The sequence below is a fragment of the Pseudophryne corroboree genome, chromosome 3, assembly GCF_028390025.1.
Source record: "Pseudophryne corroboree isolate aPseCor3 chromosome 3, aPseCor3.hap2, whole genome shotgun sequence".
Classification (NCBI taxonomy): domain Eukaryota; kingdom Metazoa; phylum Chordata; class Amphibia; order Anura; family Myobatrachidae; genus Pseudophryne; species Pseudophryne corroboree.
The window spans coordinates 527070994-527092638 of record NC_086446.1 but is presented as its reverse complement, the minus strand read 5'-3'; positions in this window follow the sequence as shown (position 1 = coordinate 527092638).

Below are 21645 nucleotides of genomic sequence, written 5' to 3'. Positions count from 1 at the left end.
TGGAAAACACATCAACAAAGTCCTGGTATTCCACGGGAATGAGTTCGGGAATGGCAGCAGCTATTCTGACGGGAAACGTAATACATTCCTTATTACAGATGGTACCCCATTGTGAAATCTCCCCCGACTGCCAATCAATGATGGGATTATGAAAGGCCAGCCAAGGGTGGCCCAGAACCACTGGAACTGCTGGGCAATGGGTAAGGAAAAACTCGATCTTTTCGGAATGAAGAGCTCCTACCGTAAGTAGTATGGGGGGTGTACGGAGGGAAATAACCCCATTGGACAAGGGACTCCCATCTAAACCATGCATGGTGATACACCTACCCAAGGCTAACTGAGGAATACCTAAGGCTTTGGCCCACGTTAAGTCCATAAAGTTCCCTGCAGCTCCACTGTCAACAAAAGCCGACACCGAAGAACTGAGGCTGCCAAAGGAAACTTTAGCTGGGACTAAAAGGGAGTTATTCGAGGAGATAAGCTGCAGACCAAAGTGAACCCCCTCACAATTCACTTGGTCGAGGCGTTTCCCGACTTGTTCGGACAATTACGGGCAAAATGTCCCTTACCCCCACAGTACAAACAAAGACCAGAGTTTTGCCTTCTGGCTCTTTCTTCTGGAGACAGCCGGGAGAGACCCATCTGCATGGGCTCCTCTATGTCCTCAGGAATGGAAAATACACATGGAGTAGACCTGACAGGTGCTCCTTTTTCAGCCCTCCGCTCTCTGAGACGACGATCAATCTTAATAGAAAGCTCCATGAGTTTATCGAGAGTCTCAGGAGCGGGATACTGAAGGAGACTGTCTTTTATAGACTCAGATAAGCCGAGGCGAAACTGACTGCGCAGGGCTGGGTCATTCCAGCCACAGTCGTTCGACCAACGGCGAAATTCTGTACAATAAACCTCTGCAGGATTTCTACCCTATCTGAGAGCGCGTAACTGACTCTCAGCGGATGCCTCTCTATCAGGGTCATCATACAAAAGCCCTAAAGACCCCAAAAAGGCATCTACTGACAACAATGCCGGATCCTCTGCTTTTAAACCAAAAGCCCAGGTCTGAGGATCCCCCTGGAGTAAAGAAATAATAATTCCGACCCGCTGAGATTCAGTACCTGAGGAGATCGGTCTTAAACGAAAATAAAGTTTACAGGACTCTTTAAAATTAAAAAACTCCTTCCTATCACCAGAAAAACGGTCAGGCAAGTGCATTTTTGGTTCAGGGACTACCCTCGGGGAAGTTCGCAAAAGATCTTCCTGCGACTTCACCCGAAGGGAAAGATCCTGAACCATCTGAGTAAGTTCTTGAATCTGGCTGACTAGGAGCTGGCCAGGATTTGGCCCTAAACCTGTGGGATTCATGAGGCCGATAACTCTTACAAAACTGAATAAGGAAAAAATCAAACCCTGTTTAATTTTAAGTTTTGCTATGGCCGGTAATAATGTTATGATTCCAGTACTCCTGACCGGAGGAGATCTAATGACAATGGCCAGAGTACTGGAAGGGGAATGCTCGTTACGGGAGCTAGAAAGACTAGTTGCCCCTGGCGCCCTAACTCTATTGTCTCACCCGTGCTATCGAAAATCCCTTGCGAGACTATGGTTTCTTGAGCCCCTGGCAGCCACGTTTGAAAGGCGGATTATGTCTGCCCAACTCCGGTGCCCCCCGGTCTTAGTGAGAGACAAAGGGAAATCCGAGGCAGGATGATGACAAGAGGACCTCTGACTGACAACAGGCCAGGGGCAACAAGCTAACTAACCAAACCAGAAGTATGCGCGGAAAAACCGCCAGATAAAAGGACAACCAAAATCCACTAGTCCGTTACTCCTACCCAGCACCGCTGGATACCAGAGTGGATCTGTGGGAGCGGAATCCTCCGCAAAAGCTCCGGAACACAAATGATAAATAATAAGTATTAAAGCGGCCAAGCCGCAACACACGGCTATGCCGTGACTCACGAACACCACTGGATGTTTAAAGGTGCTCAGTCAGGACTCCAGGAACAGATGACGACTTCCGAGTACAGGACAACTGAGGACAGGAACGACCGGGTACAGCAGGACTGGAAACACTCTCAGCAAACAGATACAGCATGCAGGAAGCTATTACCGGCGTCTGTGAGAAGCCCTGGAAGTGTACTTAACAGGGAGTCCTCCAATCAGCTGTTCAGAGGCTGATTGGATTAAATGCAGCTGCACGGCCAGGGAACAGGTGCCCTATTAATTTAAATGGACCCAGCAACGGGGAACGCGGTCCGCCAGTGGCGTCCCCGTTGCTAGGGTCCGTGCGGCTCCGTGCGCCCGGCATCTAGCGTTGCCAGGGAGCCGGCGGCTGTACGCGCACGGCGTCCCTGGTTGCTAGGCGCCGGGCCGCACCGACGAGCGGACCCCGGCGCCTAACAGTACCCCCCCCCTTGAGGAGGGGTCAAGGAACCCCTAAAGCCAGGTTTCCGAGGAAATTCCCGAAAAAATGCCCTCTTGAGCCTCGGGGCATGGAGATCCTTATCCAGGACCCAAGACCTTTCCTCTGGACCATAGCCCTTCCAGTGAACCAGAAAATAAAGCCGACCCCGGGACAATTTGGAATCGAGAACCTTCTCCACCAAGAACTCCTGATGTCCCTGTACATCTACTGGTGATTTCCTCTGAGAGATCTTCCGAGGAAATCTACTGGAAGAAACGTATGGTTTCAACAGGGAGCAATGGAACGTATTTCCGATTCGGAGAGCTCTTGGTAAACGTAACCGGAAAGCAACTGGATTGATTTTTTTAATAATATGAAATGGTCCAATAAATTTGGGGCCCAATCTAGCTGAGGTTTGTCGAAGTCTAATGTTACGAGTCGACAACCATACCCTGTCTCCCACCTTAAAAGTGCAAGGACGCCGGAGCCTGTCAGAAAACTTTTTCTCTCGAAATGCCGCTTTTCTGAGAGCAAGGTGCACTTTTTTCCAAATGACTCTGAGATGAGAGGTTAAGGTTAGCGAGGAAACAGAGGAATGTTGGAAAAAAGAATTAGCTCTGGGGTGAAAACCAAAAACTGAAAAGAATGGAGACACATTAGTGGAGGAATGACAAGAATTGTTGTAAGCAAACTCCGCCAAAGGAAGAAACTCGGACCAATCATTCTGGAGTTTGGCTGAGTACAAAAGCAAATACTGTTTTAATGATTGATTAACTCGCTCGGTCTGCCCGTTGGATTGGGGATGATAGCCGGATGTTAAAGACAATTTCATCTTTAATGAGGCACAAAAAGACTTCCAGAATTGTGCAATGAATTGTGGACCCCGATCAGAAACAATATCAGTGGGCAACCCATGAAGTCTGAAAACATGGCGGAGAAACAAAACAACCAATCCCTGGGCAGATGGCAGTCGGGGAAGAGCAATGAAATGGGCCATCTTGCTAAAACGGTCCACTACCACCCATATGACTCGGAATCCGGCTGACAGAGGGAGGTCTACCACAAAATCCATGGAAATATGAGACCATGGCCTGAGAGGAACATTTAAGGGCATAAGATGCCCGATAGGCAAGGAACGGGGAACCTTATGCTGTGCACAGACCTGACAAGAAAAAACAAACTCCTTAATGTCTTTAGAAAGACCAGGCCACCATACTGAGCGGGAGACTAATTCCAAAGTCTTAGAGATCCCCGGATGCCCGGCAACTTTGCTATCATGAAACTCAGTCAAAACAGTAGCTCTCAAAAGCTCAGGGACGTAAAGACGACCAGCAGGAGTATTTCCAGGAGCTTGATGTTGAAGCTGCTTTAACTGGGTAAACAAATCTTGTGTGAGGCCTGCCCAAATGACTGAAGACGGAAGTATGGGAGTAACAGGACTGTTATTATGAACTGGAAGAAAACTGCGTGACAGGGCATCCGCCTTGGTATTCTTGGAACCTGGCCTAAAAGTGATAATAAACTTGAAACGAGTAAAAAATAAAGCCCAACGAGCCTGCCGGGCATTCAGCCGCTTAGCTGATTCGATGTACTGAAGATTTTTGTGGTCAGTCAATACTGAAATGGTATGTGTTGCTCCCTCAAGCCAATGCCTCCACTCCTCGAAAGCCCATTTAATAGCCAGTAACTCCCGGTTACCAACATCGTAGTTGGATTCAGCAGATGAGAATTTCCTGGACATAAAGGCACAAGGATGTAGTTCCAGAGAGTCCGGATCCTTCTGAGATAGGATAGCCCCCACTCCAACCTCCGAGGCATCAACCTCAACAATGAAGGGCAATTCTGGGTTGGGATGTCTGAGGACTGGAGCTGAGACAAAAGCTTGTTTCAAGGCCTGAAAGGATAACTCAGCTTCACGTGACCAGTTGGTAGGATCCGCTCCCTTCTTAGTCAGTGCCACAATGGGAGCAACCAGGTCGGAAAAAGAATGAATAAATCTTCTATAATAATTCGCAAACCCTAAAAAGCGCTGAATTGCTTTTAAGTTGGTGGGTTGCGCCCAACTAAGGATGGCTTGGAGCTTCTTAGGTTCCATACAGAATCCCCGAGGGGAAATAATGTACCCTAAAAAGGATACCTCCGTGACATGAAACTCACACTTCTCCAGCTTGGCAAATAGGTGATTTTCATGTAATTTTTGAAGAACCTGACGCACCTGGGTAACATGTTGTTCAATTGAGTCAGAATAGATCAGGATGTCGTCTAAGTAAACGACCACGAATCTTCCTAGAAAATCACGGAGCACATCGTTAATGAGATCCTGGAAAACTGCCGGAGCGTTAGACAAGCCAAACGGCATCACCAGATACTCGTAGTGACCCGACTGAGTACTGAAAGCCGTCTTCCACTCATCTCCCGACTTGATTCGGATGAGGTTATATGCTCCCCTCAGGTCAATTTTAGAAAAAATCACTGCCGAACGCAGCTGATCAAAGAGGACAGAAATCAGCGGCAGAGGGTAAGTATTTTTAACTGAGATCTTATTCAGGGCTCTAAAGTCAATGCAAGGTCTGAGTGATCCATCTTTTTTCTCCACAAAGAAGAAGCCTGCACTTAAAGGGGATTTAGATGGCCTGATAAATCCTTTCCCTAGGCTCTCCTTAACATACTCATTCATGGCCGCAGTTTCTGGCCCGGATAATGCATATAACCTTCCCTTTGGCAATGTGGCACCAGGAATTAGCTCAATAGCACAATCATAAGGCCGATGGGGAGGCAGAATGTCCGCATTGCCCTTGGAAAACACATCAACAAAGTCCTGGTATTCCACGGGAATGAGTTCGGGAATGGCAGCAGCTATTCTGACGGGAAACGTAATACATTCCTTATTACAGATGGTACCCCATTGTGAAATCTCCCCCGACTGCCAATCAATGATGGGATTATGAAAGGCCAGCCAAGGGTGGCCCAGAACCACTGGAACTGCTGGGCAATGGGTAAGGAAAAACTCGATCTTTTCGGAATGAAGAGCTCCTACCGTAAGTAGTATGGGGGGTGTACGGAGGGAAATAACCCCATTGGACAAGGGACTCCCATCTAAACCATGCATGGTGATACACCTACCCAAGGCTAACTGAGGAATACCTAAGGCTTTGGCCCACGTTAAGTCCATAAAGTTCCCTGCAGCTCCACTGTCAACAAAAGCCGACACCGAAGAACTGAGGCTGCCAAAGGAAACTTTAGCTGGGACTAAAAGGGAGTTATTCGAGGAGATAAGCTGCAGACCAAAGTGAACCCCCTCACAATTCACTTGGTCGAGGCGTTTCCCGACTTGTTCGGACAATTACGGGCAAAATGTCCCTTACCCCCACAGTACAAACAAAGACCAGAGTTTTGCCTTCTGGCTCTTTCTTCTGGAGACAGCCGGGAGAGACCCATCTGCATGGGCTCCTCTATGTCCTCAGGAATGGAAAATACACATGGAGTAGACCTGACAGGTGCTCCTTTTTCAGCCCTCCGCTCTCTGAGACGACGATCAATCTTAATAGAAAGCTCCATGAGTTTATCGAGAGTCTCAGGAGCGGGATACTGAAGGAGACTGTCTTTTATAGACTCAGATAAGCCGAGGCGAAACTGACTGCGCAGGGCTGGGTCATTCCAGCCACAGTCGTTCGACCAACGGCGAAATTCTGTACAATAAACCTCTGCAGGATTTCTACCCTATCTGAGAGCGCGTAACTGACTCTCAGCGGATGCCTCTCTATCAGGGTCATCATACAAAAGCCCTAAAGACCCCAAAAAGGCATCTACTGACAACAATGCCGGATCCTCTGCTTTTAAACCAAAAGCCCAGGTCTGAGGATCCCCCTGGAGTAAAGAAATAATAATTCCGACCCGCTGAGATTCAGTACCTGAGGAGATCGGTCTTAAACGAAAATAAAGTTTACAGGACTCTTTAAAATTAAAAAACTCCTTCCTATCACCAGAAAAACGGTCAGGCAAGTGCATTTTTGGTTCAGGGACTACCCTCGGGGAAGTTCGCAAAAGATCTTCCTGCGACTTCACCCGAAGGGAAAGATCCTGAACCATCTGAGTAAGTTCTTGAATCTGGCTGACTAGGAGCTGGCCAGGATTTGGCCCTAAACCTGTGGGATTCATGAGGCCGATAACTCTTACAAAACTGAATAAGGAAAAAATCAAACCCTGTTTAATTTTAAGTTTTGGTATGGCCGGTAATAATGTTATGATTCCAGTACTCCTGACCGGAGGAGATCTAATGACAATGGCCAGAGTACTGGAAGGGGAATGCTCGTTACGGGAGCTAGAAAGACTAGTTGCCCCTGGCGCCCTAACTCTATTGTCTCACCCGTGCTATCGAAAATCCCTTGCGAGACTATGGTTTCTTGAGCCCCTGGCAGCCACGTTTGAAAGGCGGATTATGTCTGCCCAACTCCGGTGCCCCCCGGTCTTAGTGAGAGACAAAGGGAAATCCGAGGCAGGATGATGACAAGAGGACCTCTGACTGACAACAGGCCAGGGGCAACAAGCTAACTAACCAAACCAGAAGTATGCGCGGAAAAACCGCCAGATAAAAGGACAACCAAAATCCACTAGTCCGTTACTCCTACCCAGCACCGCTGGATACCAGAGTGGATCTGTGGGAGCGGAATCCTCCGCAAAAGCTCCGGAACACAAATGATAAATAATAAGTATTAAAGCGGCCAAGCCGCAACACACGGCTATGCCGTGACTCACGAACACCACTGGATGTTTAAAGGTGCTCAGTCAGGACTCCAGGAACAGATGACGACTTCCGAGTACAGGACAACTGAGGACAGGAACGACCGGGTACAGCAGGACTGGAAACACTCTCAGCAAACAGATACAGCATGCAGGAAGCTATTACCGGCGTCTGTGAGAAGCCCTGGAAGTGTACTTAACAGGGAGTCCTCCAATCAGCTGTTCAGAGGCTGATTGGATTAAATGCAGCTGCACGGCCAGGGAACAGGTGCCCTATTAATTTAAATGGACCCAGCAACGGGGAACGCGGTCCGCCAGTGGCGTCCCCGTTGCTAGGGTCCGTGCGGCTCCGTGCGCCCGGCATCTAGCGTTGCCAGGGAGCCGGCGGCTGTACGCGCACGGCGTCCCTGGTTGCTAGGCGCCGGGCCGCACCGACGAGCGGACCCCGGCACCTAACAGTACCCCCCCCTTGAGGAGGGGTCAAGGAACCCCTAAAGCCAGGTTTCCGAGGAAATTCCCGAAAAAATGCCCTCTTGAGCCTCGGGGCATGGAGATCCTTATCCAGGACCCAAGACCTTTCCTCTGGACCATAGCCCTTCCAGTGAACCAGAAAATAAAGCCGACCCCGGGACAATTTGGAATCGAGAACCTTCTCCACCAAGAACTCCTGATGTCCCTGTACATCTACTGGTGATTTCCTCTGAGAGATCTTCCGAGGAAATCTACTGGAAGAAACGTATGGTTTCAACAGGGAGCAATGGAACGTATTTCCGATTCGGAGAGCTCTTGGTAAACGTAACCGGAAAGCAACTGGATTGATTTTTTTAATAATATGAAATGGTCCAATAAATTTGGGGCCCAATCTAGCTGAGGTTTGTCGAAGTCTAATGTTACGAGTCGACAACCATACCCTGTCTCCCACCTTAAAAGTGCAAGGACGCCGGAGCCTGTCAGAAAACTTTTTCTCTCGAAATGCCGCTTTTCTGAGAGCAAGGTGCACTTTTTTCCAAATGACTCTGAGATGAGAGGTTAAGGTTAGCGAGGAAACAGAGGAATGTTGGAAAAAAGAATTAGCTCTGGGGTGAAAACCAAAAACTGAAAAGAATGGAGACACATTAGTGGAGGAATGACAAGAATTGTTGTAAGCAAACTCCGCCAAAGGAAGAAACTCGGACCAATCATTCTGGAGTTTGGCTGAGTACAAAAGCAAATACTGTTTTAATGATTGATTAACTCGCTCGGTCTGCCCGTTGGATTGGGGATGATAGCCGGATGTTAAAGACAATTTCATCTTTAATGAGGCACAAAAAGACTTCCAGAATTGTGCAATGAATTGTGGACCCCGATCAGAAACAATATCAGTGGGCAACCCATGAAGTCTGAAAACATGGCGGAGAAACAAAACAACCAATCCCTGGGCAGATGGCAGTCGGGGAAGAGCAATGAAATGGGCCATCTTGCTAAAACGGTCCACTACCACCCATATGACTCGGAATCCGGCTGACAGAGGGAGGTCTACCACAAAATCCATGGAAATATGAGACCATGGCCTGAGAGGAACATTTAAGGGCATAAGATGCCCGATAGGCAAGGAACGGGGAACCTTATGCTGTGCACAGACCTGACAAGAAAAAACAAACTCCTTAATGTCTTTAGAAAGACCAGGCCACCATACTGAGCGGGAGACTAATTCCAAAGTCTTAGAGATCCCCGGATGCCCGGCAACTTTGCTATCATGAAACTCAGTCAAAACAGTAGCTCTCAAAAGCTCAGGGACGTAAAGACGACCAGCAGGAGTATTTCCAGGAGCTTGATGTTGAAGCTGCTTTAACTGGGTAAACAAATCTTGTGTGAGGCCTGCCCAAATGACTGAAGACGGAAGTATGGGAGTAACAGGACTGTTATTATGAACTGGAAGAAAACTGCGTGACAGGGCATCCGCCTTGGTATTCTTGGAACCTGGCCTAAAAGTGATAATAAACTTGAAACGAGTAAAAAATAAAGCCCAACGAGCCTGCCGGGCATTCAGCCGCTTAGCTGATTCGATGTACTGAAGATTTTTGTGGTCAGTCAATACTGAAATGGTATGTGTTGCTCCCTCAAGCCAATGCCTCCACTCCTCGAAAGCCCATTTAATAGCCAGTAACTCCCGGTTACCAACATCGTAGTTGGATTCAGCAGATGAGAATTTCCTGGACATAAAGGCACAAGGATGTAGTTCCAGAGAGTCCGGATCCTTCTGAGATAGGATAGCCCCCACTCCAACCTCCGAGGCATCAACCTCAACAATGAAGGGCAATTCTGGGTTGGGATGTCTGAGGACTGGAGCTGAGACAAAAGCTTGTTTCAAGGCCTGAAAGGATAACTCAGCTTCACGTGACCAGTTGGTAGGATCCGCTCCCTTCTTAGTCAGTGCCACAATGGGAGCAACCAGGTCGGAAAAAGAATGAATAAATCTTCTATAATAATTCGCAAACCCTAAAAAGCGCTGAATTGCTTTTAAGTTGGTGGGTTGCGCCCAACTAAGGATGGCTTGGAGCTTCTTAGGTTCCATACAGAATCCCCGAGGGGAAATAATGTACCCTAAAAAGGATACCTCCGTGACATGAAACTCACACTTCTCCAGCTTGGCAAATAGGTGATTTTCATGTAATTTTTGAAGAACCTGACGCACCTGGGTAACATGTTGTTCAATTGAGTCAGAATAGATCAGGATGTCGTCTAAGTAAACGACCACGAATCTTCCTAGAAAATCACGGAGCACATCGTTAATGAGATCCTGGAAAACTGCCGGAGCGTTAGACAAGCCAAACGGCATCACCAGATACTCGTAGTGACCCGACTGAGTACTGAAAGCCGTCTTCCACTCATCTCCCGACTTGATTCGGATGAGGTTATATGCTCCCCTCAGGTCAATTTTAGAAAAAATCACAGCCGAACGCAGCTGATCAAAGAGGACAGAAATCAGCGGCAGAGGGTAAGTATTTTTAACTGAGATCTTATTCAGGGCTCTAAAGTCAATGCAAGGTCTGAGTGATCCATCTTTTTTCTCCACAAAGAAGAAGCCTGCACTTAAAGGGGATTTAGATGGCCTGATAAATCCTTTCCCTAGGCTCTCCTTAACATACTCATTCATGGCCGCAGTTTCTGGCCCGGATAATGCATATAACCTTCCCTTTGGCAATGTGGCACCAGGAATTAGCTCAATAGCACAATCATAAGGCCGATGGGGAGGCAGAATGTCCGCATTGCCCTTGGAAAACACATCAACAAAGTCCTGGTATTCCACGGGAATGAGTTCGGGAATGGCAGCAGCTATTCTGACGGGAAACGTAATACATTCCTTATTACAGATGGTACCCCATTGTGAAATCTCCCCCGACTGCCAATCAATGATGGGATTATGAAAGGCCAGCCAAGGGTGGCCCAGAACCACTGGAACTGCTGGGCAATGGGTAAGGAAAAACTCGATCTTTTCGGAATGAAGAGCTCCTACCGTAAGTAGTATGGGGGGTGTACGGAGGGAAATAACCCCATTGGACAAGGGACTCCCATCTAAACCATGCATGGTGATACACCTACCCAAGGCTAACTGAGGAATACCTAAGGCTTTGGCCCACGTTAAGTCCATAAAGTTCCCTGCAGCTCCACTGTCAACAAAAGCCGACACCGAAGAACTGAGGCTGCCAAAGGAAACTTTAGCTGGGACTAAAAGGGAGTTATTCGAGGAGATAAGCTGCAGACCAAAGTGAACCCCCTCACAATTCACTTGGTCGAGGCGTTTCCCGACTTGTTCGGACAATTACGGGCAAAATGTCCCTTACCCCCACAGTACAAACAAAGACCAGAGTTTTGCCTTCTGGCTCTTTCTTCTGGAGACAGCCGGGAGAGACCCATCTGCATGGGCTCCTCTATGTCCTCAGGAATGGAAAATACACATGGAGTAGACCTGACAGGTGCTCCTTTTTCAGCCCTCCGCTCTCTGAGACGACGATCAATCTTAATAGAAAGCTCCATGAGTTTATCGAGAGTCTCAGGAGCGGGATACTGAAGGAGACTGTCTTTTATAGACTCAGATAAGCCAAGGCGAAACTGACTGCGCAGGGCTGGGTCATTCCAGCCACAGTCGTTCGACCAACGGCGAAATTCTGTACAATAAACCTCTGCAGGATTTCTACCCTATCTGAGAGCGCGTAACTGACTCTCAGCGGATGCCTCTCTATCAGGGTCATCATACAAAAGCCCTAAAGACCCCAAAAAGGCGTCTACTGACAACAATGCCGGATCCTCTGCTTTTAAACCAAAAGCCCAGGTCTGAGGATCCCCCTGGAGTAAAGAAATAATAATTCCGACCCGCTGAGATTCAGTACCTGAGGAGATCGGTCTTAAACGAAAATAAAGTTTACAGGACTCTTTAAAATTAAAAAACTCCTTCCTATCACCAGAAAAACGGTCAGGCAAGTGCATTTTTGGTTCAGGGACTACCCTCGGGGAAGTTCGCAAAAGATCTTCCTGCGACTTCACCCGAAGGGAAAGATCCTGAACCATCTGAGTAAGTTCTTGAATCTGGCTGACTAGGAGCTGGCCAGGATTTGGCCCTAAACCTGTGGGATTCATGAGGCCGATAACTCTTACAAAACTGAATAAGGAAAAAATCAAACCCTGTTTAATTTTAAGTTTTGGTATGGCCGGTAATAATGTTATGATTCCAGTACTCCTGACCGGAGGAGATCTAATGACAATGGCCAGAGTACTGGAAGGGGAATGCTCGTTACGGGAGCTAGAAAGACTAGTTGCCCCTGGCGCCCTAACTCTATTGTCTCACCCGTGCTATCGAAAATCCCTTGCGAGACTATGGTTTCTTGAGCCCCTGGCAGCCACGTTTGAAAGGCGGATTATGTCTGCCCAACTACGGTGCCCCCCGGTCTTAGTGAGAGACAAAGGGAAATCCGAGGCAGGATGATGACAAGAGGACCTCTGACTGACAACAGGCCAGGGGCAACAAGCTAACTAACCAAACCAGAAGTATGCGCGGAAAAACCGCCAGATAAAAGGACAACCAAAATCCACTAGTCCGTTACTCCTACCCAGCACCGCTGGATACCAGAGTGGATCTGTGGGAGCGGAATCCTCCGCAAAAGCTCCGGAACACAAATGATAAATAATAAGTATTAAAGCGGCCAAGCCGCAACACACGGCTACGCCGTGACTCACGAACACCACTGGATGTTTAAAGGTGCTCAGTCAGGACTCCAGGAACAGATGACGACTTCCGAGTACAGGACAACTGAGGACAGGAACGACCGGGTACAGCAGGACTGGAAACACTCTCAGCAAACAGATACAGCATGCAGGAAGCTATTACTGGCGTCTGTGAGAAGCCCTGGAAGTGTACTTAACAGGGAGTCCTCCAATCAGCTGTTCAGAGGCTGATTGGATTAAATGCCGTGCAGCTGCCTTGCTGCACGGCCAGGGAACAGGTGCCCTATTAATTTAAATGGACCCAGCAATGGGGAACGCGGTCCGCCAGTGGCGTCCCCGTTGCTAGGGTCCGTGCGGCTCCGTGCGCCCGGCGTCTAGCGTTGCCAGGGAGCCGGCAGCTGTACGCGCACGGCGTCCCTGGTTGCTAGGCGCCGGGCCGCACCGACGAGCGGACCCCGGCGCCTAACAAATGGGGAGAGAATCATATGCAGTGCCAGTAGACGACATGTCCGTAATCGTTGGCAGGTCCTTCAGTCCGGACCAGATGTCAGCATCAGCAGTCGCTCCAGACTGCCCTGCATCACCGCCAGCGGGTGGGCTCGGAATTCTGAGCCTTTTCCTCGCACCCCCAGTTGCGGGAGAATGTGAAGGAGGAGATGTTGACAGGTCGCGTTCCGCTTGACTTGACAATTTTCTCACCAGCAGGTCTTTGAACCCCAGCAGACTTGTGTCTGCCGGAAAGAGAGATCCAAGGTAGGTTTTAAATCTAGGATCGAGCACGGTGGCCAAAATGTAGTGCTCTGATTTCAACAGATTGACCACCCGTGAATCCTTGTTAAGCGAATTAAGGGCTCCATCCACAAGTCCCACATGCCTAGCGGAATCGCTCTGTGTTAGCTCCTCCTTCAATGTCTCCAGCTTCTTCTGCAAAAGCCTGATGAGGGGAATGACCTGACTCAGGCTGGCAGTGTCTGAACTGACTTCACGTGTGGCAAGTTCAAAGGGCAGCAGAACCTTGCACAACGTTGAAATCATTCTCCACTGCGCTTGAGACAGGTGCATTCCACCTCCTATATCGTGCTCAATTGTATAGGCTTGAATGGCCTTTTGCTGCTCCTCCAACCTCTGAAGCATATATAGGGTTGAATTCCACCTCGTTACCACTTCTTGCTTCAGATGATGGCAGGGCAGGTTCAGGCGTTTTTGGTGGTGCTCCAGTCTTCTGTACGTGGTGCCTGTACGCCGAAAGTGTCCCGCAATTCTTCTGGCCACCGACAGCATCTCTTGCACGCCCCTCTCGTTTTTTTAAATAATTCTGCACCACCAAATTCAAGGTATGTGCAAAACATGGGACGTGCTGGAATTTGCCCATATTTAATGCACACACAATATTGCTGGCGTTGTCCGATGCCACAAATCCACAGGAGAGTCCAATTGGGGTAAGCCATTCCGCGATGATCTTCCTCAGTTGCCGTAAGAGGTTTTCAGCTGTGTGCGTATTTTGGAAACCGGTGATACAAAGCGTAGCCTGCCTAGGAAAGAGTTGGCGTTTGCGAGATGCTGCTACTGGTGCCGCCGCTGCTGTTCTTGCGGCGGGAGTCCATACATCTACCCAGTGGGCTGTCACAGTCATATAGTCCTGACCCTGCCCTGCTCCACTTGTCCACATGTCCGTGGTTAAGTGGACATTGGGTACAGCTGCATTTTTTAGGACACTGGTGACTCTTTTTCTGAGGTCTGTGTACATTTTCGGTATCGCCTGCCTAGAGAAATGGAACCTAGATGGTATTTGGTACCGGGGACACAGTACCTCCAACAAGTCTCTAGTTGGCTCTGCAGTAATGATGGATACCGGAATCACGTTTCTCACCACCCAGGATGCCAAGGCCTCATTTATCCGCTTTGCAGCAGGATGACTGCTGTGATATTTCATCTTCCTCGCAAAGGACTGTTGGACAGTCAATTGCTTGGTGGAAGTAGTAAAAGTGGTCTTACGACTTCCCCTCTGGGATGACCATCGACTCCCAGCAGCAACAACAGCAGCGCCAGCAGCAGTAGGCGTTACACGCAAGGATGCATCGGAGGAATCCCAGGCAGGAGAGGACTCGTCAGAATTGCCAGTGACATGGCCTGCAGGACTATTGGCATTCCTGGGGAAGGAGGAAATTGACACTGAGGGAGTTGGTGGGGTGGTTTGCGTGAGCTTGGTTACAAGAGGAAGGGATTTACTGGTCAGTGGACTGCTTCCGCTGTCGCCCAAAGTTTTTGAACTTGTCACTGACTTATTATGAATGCGCTGCAGGTGACGTATAAGGGAGGATGTTCCGAGGTGGTTAACGTCCATACCCCTACTTATTACAGCTTGACAAAGGCAACACACGGCTTGACAAATGTTGTCCGCATTTCTGTTGAAATACTTCCACACCGAAGAGCTGATTTTTTTGGTATTTTCACCAGGCATGTCAATGGCCATATTCCTCCCACGGACAACAGGTGTCTCCCCGGGTGCCTGACTTAAACAAACCACCTCACCATCAGAATCCTCCTTGTCAATTTCCTCCCCAGCGCCAGCAACACCCATATCCTCCTCATCCTGGTGTACTTCAACACTGACATCTTCAATCTGACTATCAGGAACTGGACTGCGGGTGCTCCTTCCAGCACTTGCAGGGGGCGTGCAAATGGTGGAAGGCGCATGCTCTTCACGTCCAGTGTTGGGAAGGTCAGGCATCGCAACCGACACAATTGGACTCTCCTTGTGGATTTGGGATTTCGAAGAACGCACAGTTCTTTGCTGTGCTTTTGCCAGCTTGAGTCTTTTCATTTTTCTAGCGAGAGGCTGAGTGCTTCCATCCTCATGTGAAGCTGAACCACTAGCCATGAACATAGGCCAGGGCCTCAGCCGTTCCTTGCCACTCCGTGTGGTAAATGGCATATTGGCAAGTTTACGCTTCTCCTCCGACAATTTTATTTTAGATTTTTGAGTCCTTTTTTTATTGATATTTGGTGTTTTGGATTTTACATGCTCTGTACTATGACATTGGGCATCGGCCTTGGCAGACGACGTTGATGGAATTTCATCGTCTCGGCCATAACTAGTGGCAGCAGCTTCAGCACGAGGTGGAAGTCGATCTTGATCTTTCCCTATTTTTGGAACCTCAACATTTTTGTTCTCCATATTTTAATAGGCACAACTAAAAGGCACCTCAGGTAAACAATGGAGATGGATGGATACTAGTATACTTATGGATGGACGAGCGACTGCCGACACAGAGGTAGCTACAGCCGTGGACTACCGTACTGTGTCTGCTGCTAATATAGACTGGATGATAATTAGATAAAAATAAAATATATATATATATATCACACTAGTACTGCAGCCGGACAGGTATATATATTATGTAATGACGGACCTGCTGGACACTGTCTGTCAGCACTGCAGACTCCTAAAGTAAGCTACTAGTATCAAAAAGATAGAAAAAAAAACAACGGGTAGGTGGTATACAATTATGGATGGACGAGCGATTGCCTACACAGAGGTAGCTACAGCCGTGGACTACCGTACTGTGTCTGCTGCTAATATAGACTGGATGATAATGAGATAAAAATAAAATATATATATATATCACACTAGTACTGCTGCCGGACAGGTATATATATTATGTAATGACGGACCTGCTGGACACTGTCTGTCAGCACTGCAGACTCCTAAAGTAAGCTACTAGTATCAAGAAGATAGAAAAAAAAACCACGGGTAGGTGGTATACAATTATGGATGGACGAGCGACTGCCGACACAGAGGTAGCTACAGCCGTGGACTACCGTACTGTGTCTGCTGCTAATATAGATTGGATGATAATGAGATAAAATTAAAATATATATATATATATCACACTAGTACTGCAGCCGGACAGGTATATATTATGTAATGACGGACCTGCTGGACACTGTCTGTCAGCACTGCAGACTCCTAAAGTAAGCTACTAGTATCAAGAAGATAGAAAAAAAAACCACGGGTAGGTGGTATACAATTATGGATGGACGAGCGACTGCCGACACAGAGGTAGCTACAGCCGTGGACTACCATACTGTGTCTGCTGCTAATATAGACTGGATGATAATGAGATAAAAATAAAATATATATATATATCACACTAGTACTGCAGCCGGACAGGTATATATATTATGTAATGACGGACCTGCTGGACACTGTCTGTCAGCACTGCAGACTCCTAAAGTAAGCTACTAGTATCAAGAAGATAGAAAAAAAAAACATGGGTAGGTGGTATACAATTATGGATGGACGAGCGACTGCCAACACAGAGGTAGCTACAGCCGTGGACTACCGTACTGTGTCTGCTGCTAATATAGACTGGATGATAATGAGATAAAAATAAAATATATATATATATCACACTAGTACTGCAGCCAGACAGGTATATATATTATGTAATGACGGACCTGCTGGACACTGTCTGTCAGCACTGCAGACTCCTAAAGTAAGCTACTAGTATCAAGAAGATAGAAAAAAAAACCACGGGTAGGTGGTATACAATTATGGATGGACGAGCGACTGCCGACACAGAGGTAGCTACAGCCGTGGACTACCGTACTGTGTCTGCTGCTAATATAGACTGGATGATAATGAGATAAAAATAATATATATATATATATCACACTAGTACTGCAGCCGGACAGGTATATATATTATGTAATGACGGACCTGCTGGACACTGTCTGTCAGCACTGCAGACTCCTAAAGTAAGCTACTAGTATCAAGAAGATAGAAAAAAAAACCACGGGTAGGTGGTATACAATTATGGATGGACGAGCGACTGCCGACACAGAGGTAGCTACAGCCGTGGACTACCGTACTGTGTCTGCTGCTAATATAGACTGGATGATAATGAGATAAAAATAAAATATATATATATATATATATATATATCACACTAGTACTGCAGCCGGACAGGTATATATATTATGTAATGACGGACCTGCTGGACACTGTCTGTCAGCACTGCAGACTCCTAAAGTAAGCTACTAGTATCAAGAAGATAGAAAAAAAACCCACGGGTAGGTGGTATACAATTATGGATGGACGAGCGACTGCCGACACAGAGGTAGCTACAGCCGTGGACTACCGTACTGTGTCTGCTGCTAATATAGACTGGATGATAATGAGATAAAAATAAAAAATATATATATATCACACTAGTACTGCAGCCGGACAGGTATATATATTATGTAATGACGGACCTGCTGGACACTGTCTGTCAGCACTGCAGACTCCTAAAGTAAGCTACTAGTATCAAGAAGATAGGAAAAAAAAACACGGGTAGGTGGTATACAATTATGGATGGACGAGCGACTGCCGACACAGAGGTAGCTACAGCCGTGGACTACCGTACTGTGTCTGCTGCTAATATAGACTGGATGATAATGAGATAAAATTAAAATATATATATATATATCACACTAGTACTGCAGCCGGACAGGTATATATTATGTAATGACGGACCTGCTGGACACTGTCTGCAGAATGCGTTTATAAAAACACCACACGACGAGTGTTTAACTTTTTCAGGCAGACAATCACAATATACTGGTGGTCAGCAGACAATCACAATATACTGGTGGTCAGTGGTCACTGGTCAGTCACACTGGCAGTGGCACTCTGGCAGCAAAAGTGTGCACTGTACTTAAAATATGTACTCCTGCTATAACTGCTCCCCAGTCTCCCCCACAATTAAGCTGTGTGAGCAGTGAGCACTCAGCACAGTCAGATAATGATATACAGTATTACATATGATGCAGCACACTGGGCTGAGCACAGATATGGTATGTGACTGTGTCACACTGTGTATCGTTTTTTTTTCAGGCAGAGAACGGATTAATTAAACTGGTGGTGGTCACTGGTCACACTATCAGCAAGTAGTACTCCGTCCTAAGCAGACAATCACAATATACTGGTGGTCAGTGTGGTCACTGGTCAGTCACACTGGCAGTGTGGCACTCTGGCAGCAAAAGTGTGCACTGTACTTAAAATATATTATTTATGTACTCCTGCTCTAACTGCTCCCCAGTCTCCCCCACAATTAAGCTGTGTGAGCAGTGTCACGATCCGGGTATCTGGACGCCATTACTTACCCTTCAGATGCCTCCTAAGGCTGGCTCAGCGTTCCAGGACCGGATTCCGCTGTTCCTGAGTTTCCACATGCAGAATGTCAGAGTGGTGATTTCATCAGCCGCGGCCTCCGCTGTGCCCGCGTGGTTAAATGTGCGCTTGTCAGTCTGGCGTCTCCTGTCTCCTGTGGCCGGCGTCGCCATTACTGTTTCAATTCTCACATGGATTACAAACCAAACTTCCCTCCAAGTGTCTGCATGGGCGCAGCCATCTTGGATTTTGTCATCTGATTATTTCCACCAATCTGCTGTCTGTATTGTTGATTTGCATAATTGCCTAGCCAACCCCTTCCTTGCTGCAGGTATAAGTATGCTGTGCCTGAGCAAGGAGGGCGTCAGTGCTTTGGTTGTCTAACCTAGTTCCAGTTTGTCTCTCTCCTGTGGTTGTCTTCCAGGTTCCAGCTCCTGTCTCCAGACTTCTGCTATAGAGACCCGCACCAGCATTCCATCTGCGGTGTAGCCTGACTCCCCGATCCATTCTGGACTCACCTGTTTCCAGCTACAACAATCACCTGCTTCCAGCCCAGCTTCCAGCAGTGTACAGCTTCTCTTAAAGGGCCGGTGTCCTTTCTGCAGTTTACCACTCTCCACCGGTATTATTATTTCACCGCTCTCAAACTCCAAACTTCATTATTATTTCATCGCTCTCAAGTTCGTTTATTATTTAACTGGTTCCAGCCAGTATCCACTCCGTACCAACAACAGTCTGGTTCCAGCCAGTATCCACAGCAGCCGTTTTACCTTCAGCAGCCCAGCCTTTCCTGGAACATCAGCTGGTACGATCCTGGGTTCTCTCCATTGCTACAGTCAGGCCTGGTAAGGACTTTCCAACTAGAAGATTATAAGAACTGTCTCACACTACCAGTGCCTGTGGCCCTTGCCACCCTGTAGTACCCAGGAATTGTATTTATCCTCTGTTGACTTTTATGTTTCCTTTACTGCTGCTGTGTTACGGAATTTGTCATAATAAACATCATTGACTTTTATCCTGGTTGTCGTGGTCACGCCTTCGGGCAGTTATTCTACATGTTACTTACATGTCTAGGGGTCTGATACAACCTCCCAGGTTCCGTTACATCTCAGCCCCTACAACTGAGGCTGCCTCCTGTCAGCTCAGGCCCTCAGTTGTGACAGTAAGCACTGACCTAATCAATCCAGCCGGAGACCAGGATCAAGCGGCCAGGCCGATGCAAGAACTGGCAGCCCGACTTGAACATCAGGAGGCTGCACAGGGCCACATCATCCGCTGTCTCCAGGATCTCTCTACACGGCTGGATGGGATTCAAACGACCCTCCGTGGACCTGGCACGTCCGGTGCGTCCACTACAGTAACACCAGCTGTAACCCCACCCACCTTACCCATTTCCAGTCCACATCTTCATCTTCCAACGCCAGCAAAATTTGATGGATCTCCAAGGTTCTGCAGGGGATTTCTCAATCAATGTGAAATCCACTTTGAGCTTCTACCTGGCAATTTCTTCAGTGACCGTACCAAAATTGCCTATATCATCTCCCTTCTCAGTGGCTCAGCCCTTGACTGGGCATCACCTTTATGGGAGAAGTCTGATCCCCTGCTATCCTCCTATACTGACTTTGTAGCTACATTCAGGCGCATCTTCGACGAGCCAGGCCGGATAACATCTGCTTCATCTGAGATTCTCCGTTTACGCCAGGGAACACGTACTGTGGGACAGTATCTTATACAGTTTAAAATCCTGGCATCCGAACTGGCATGGAAAGACGAGGCCCTGTATGCTGCATTCTGGCATGGCTTATCAGAACGCATCAAGGATGAGTTAGCTACCAGAGACTTGCCCTCTAAGTTGGATGAGCTAATTTCTCTTTGCACGAAGGTTGATCTACGTTTCAGAGAGAGAGCAACCGAGCGAGGAAGATCATCTACTCCTAAATCTTCTGCTCCTCCTCCTCGTCAACCATCTCCATCCAAGGATGAGCCTATGCAAATTAGTCGTTCCCGTCTATCTCCAGCTGAGCGCCGAAGACGTCTCTCTGAGTCTCTCTGTCTCTACTGTGCAGCTCCGTCGCACACTATCAATGCCTGTCCCAAACGTCCGGGAAACTCCAGATCCTAGCTCGCCAAGGAGAGGGCCGGCTAGGAGTAATGATCTCCTCTCCATCTCCTCATGACTGTAACCTCCCAGTGTCGCTCCAAATTGCTCAACGTTACAGGAACGTCATTGCCCTCCTTGATTCCGGAGCAGCTGGGAATTTCATAACCGAAGCTTATGTTAAACGGTGGTCCCTACCCACCGAGAGACTGTCCTCGTCCATCTCTTTGACTGCCGTGGATGGCAGCAAGATTTTTGACGCAGTCATTTCCTTAAGGACTCTTCCAGTTCGTCTGAGAGTGGGAGTTCTTCATTCTGAGTATATTTCTTTTTTAGTGATTCCAAGAGCCACACATCCAGTGGTTTTATGCCTTCCATGGCTCCGTCTCCACAACCCAGCAATTGACTGGACGACTACGCAAATACTGGCATGGGGTCCCTCCTGTGCTGAGACTTGTTTAGCCAAAGTTCTTCCTGTTTGTTCTTCCTTCCCCAGGTCATCTGATGTTCCGCCTCCTCCATATCAAGACTTCACGGACGTGTTCAGTAAAGCCTCTGCTGATATCCTTCCTCCTCATAGAGAATGGGACTGCCCAATCGACCTCATTCCAGGGAAGGTTCCACCGCGAGGCCGAACTTATCCGTTGTCTCTGCCTGAGACACACTCCATGGAAGAGTACATCAAAGAGAACCTGGCGAAGGGTTTCATCCGACCATCTTCTTCTCCAGCCGGCGCAGGCTTCTTCTTCGTTAAGAAGAAAGACGGTGGTCTGCATCCGTGCATCGACTACAGAGGTCTGAACGACATTACCGTCAAGAACCGATACCCTTTACCCCTGATTACCGAGCTCTTTGATAGAGTTAGTGGTGCAACTATTTTCACAAAGCTGGACTTGAGGGGTGCCTACAATCTCATCCGAATCCGTGAGGGTGACGAGTGGAAGACCGCCTTTAACACCCGTGACGGACATTATGAGTACCTCGTCATGCCCTTCGCAACGCTCCAGCAGTCTTCCAGCACTTCGTGAATGAGATTTTCAGGGA